Below are 2,500 nucleotides of genomic sequence, written 5' to 3'. Positions count from 1 at the left end.
TCAGCAAAAAATATGTAATGAGCTATGACGCATATTCAGAGCAGGCAAAAGAATGTCTACATTTTTCTAAACATGAGTTTCGGTTGGTCTCTCTCCCTGATTGAACGTTAAAGGTTGAATGTTTCGGTGTGCTTGCTGTCCCTGGTCTGTGAAGTCCAGGTGGGATTTTGCACCTTTTTAGCCCTTTTACCGCCTGTGGTCTGTTCCTACAGTCAGAGAAAAGCACTCTATGCTGCCTCTCATCCTGGTCTCTCGTGTCTGGGACAAGTAGTAACTCCCGCTGTCCTGATTTTCATGCAGTTTATGTTCGGTGTTAGCACTGGAAGTCAATTAGCTCAGTGTTAGCATTGCAAGTCATTTAGCTCAGTAATAGCCACGCAAGTCATTTAGCTGAGTGAAACTGTATCCTGCAGCGGTAATTTAGTGTTCAGCTGTTTACATTTCTCTGGCGTCATGGTAACGAGATTGTGCCTCAGAGCGGCAAACTAGCTCAACTTTCTCTGAACTTTAAATCCTCAGTCAGGCAAACAATCTCTCTCTCCAGCAACATCTCTCTCTCTCTCTCTCTCTCTCTCTCTCTCTCTCTCTCTCTCTCTCTCTCTCTCTCTCTCTCTCTCTCTCTCTCTCTCTCTCTCTCTCTCTCTCTCTCTCTCTCTCTCTCTCTCTCTCTCTCATTCTCTCTCTTGTTTGCTCTCTTTCTCTCTTTCCTGCTTTCTCTCTCCCTTCATCTTTTGCTGTTCCATTTTTGATGATCGTGTTCTGTCAATCTGTCTATGCCCTCCCCTCTTTCTGTCTACTCCCTCAACTCTTTTCCCTTCATCTTCCTCCTCTGTTTTCCTCTCTTCCCTCTCTCCACCTCTCCTCTCTATCCGGCTGTCCTCTCATCGCTCTCCCCCTCTCTCTTCCCCTCTGTCCTTGCCTGTCTCATCTCCCCCTCATCCCTCTCTTTTATTCCTCTCCTTATATCCCTCTTTCGTCCCCCTCCCTCTCCCACTCCCTCTCTTTCTTTTCTCTTCCCCATTCCTTCTCTCTCTCTCTCCTATATTCTCTCTTCACCTCTCTCATTCCCCATCTCCTCTCTCTCTCTCTCCCCAGCTCCTCTCTCGCTCTCTGCTCTCTCTCTCCCCCTCTGCTCTCTATCCCTCTGTGTGGTTGGCATGATGCCACTCACTCTCTGCTGGAGAATGTTCGCCCACCATGGAAACTTGGCTCCATCGCTAGGCAAGCCTCCCACTCCCCCCCTCCACAGCCCCTCTGTCTGCCTCAGCCCCATGCTTGGCTCCATCGCAGCAGCAGGCCTATCTGGACCAATAAAGCTGTGTCTACTGCACACCCCGTTTTCCCTACGCCTATCTCCTTGTCCACCATCCCACCCCTGCCTCTCAGTCTGCTTTTCATTTCCCTATTTGTGTTTTTTTATTATCATTATTCCTTTGATTCTGGATATATAGCTTTACTCATTAGGATTCCTTGTAGAACTGAAGAAAAAAATCAAGCATTAATTAATAGTTGACATTAATTAATTTAAGCGATTTTTACTATTTGTAAAGTCTGAGGAGCTTGGCTTCAGTAAGCCTGGATAGTCTTGCAGGATGGGGGTAGGGCTGATGGTAAGGTGAAGTTTGGGGAGTGTGGGTGTAAGGAGGGAGTGGTGGTGTGGGCCATGGGCAGTGGGTAATCCTGCTTGTCCTCTTCTATTCTTTTCCTCCATCCATCCATCCGTCCTTCCATACTTCTTGCTCTCTACTTCTCTCTCTCTCTCTCTCTCTCTCTCTCTCTCTCTCTCTCTCTCTCTCTCTCTCTCTCTCTCTCTCTCTCTGTGAACTTTTAAATTGTTCAATTCCCTCGTGCAGTGTGAGAAGGAGCTTCCACGCATACCCGCGATTGAAAGTGTCGCACAGTGTATGCCCGCCTTTAGTCTAATTTGCTATTGAGATTTTGTGACCAGAAGGCCTCTAAATGTGATTGGCCATTGAAAAGTGGTGATGAGAAGGCATCTGGTCACGATTATGAGGCTTCTCAGAGTGTGATTGGGATAGGGCGTATTCCAAAGGGCTTGTGTCGACTGCCATCTTCGATTGCACTGCAGGCCCGATTACACCACTTTGTGGGATCATTATTGTAGAGCAGGGGATGGATACTGCAATGATGATAGGTAATTTGATCATGCTAATATGTGTGTGTGTGTGCGTGCATACGTGCGTGCGTGTGCGTGCTTGTGAGAGTGTATATGTATATGTGTGTGAGTGCGTGCTGGCGTGTGTGTGCGCACCCATGTGCGTGGAGATAGGGAGTGCGGTTTCCATTATGTCGTCTTGTAATCATCATCACGGCGGACCATGCTGTTAGGTCGCCCGGCCCGCCACCAACCCTGCTGCTGAGACTGCTGTTCAGTCTGCTACCGCGCTGCCATATGTGTACAACAACACCATTGTAGATTGCTAGCGTTCAATGTTGCCATATGGGTACCAATAGGAGAGTAAACAGCCTGGGACCCCCC

At 48.1% G+C, this 2,500-nt stretch overlaps 1 protein-coding gene across 5 annotated transcripts in view; it reads left to right on the top strand.

Moving 5' to 3' along the window:
• col16a1 (collagen, type XVI, alpha 1) overlaps positions 1-2,500 on the top strand; it is a 114,161-nt gene that overhangs the window by 82,218 nt on the left and 29,443 nt on the right. The gene's annotated exons all lie outside the window — the stretch shown is intronic.

Source organism: Engraulis encrasicolus, chromosome 20, assembly GCF_034702125.1.
Source record: "Engraulis encrasicolus isolate BLACKSEA-1 chromosome 20, IST_EnEncr_1.0, whole genome shotgun sequence".
Classification (NCBI taxonomy): Eukaryota; Metazoa; Chordata; class Actinopteri; order Clupeiformes; family Engraulidae; genus Engraulis; species Engraulis encrasicolus.
The sequence above is the reverse complement of the archived record's forward strand: the minus strand, read 5'-3'. Positions and strand labels throughout refer to the sequence as shown.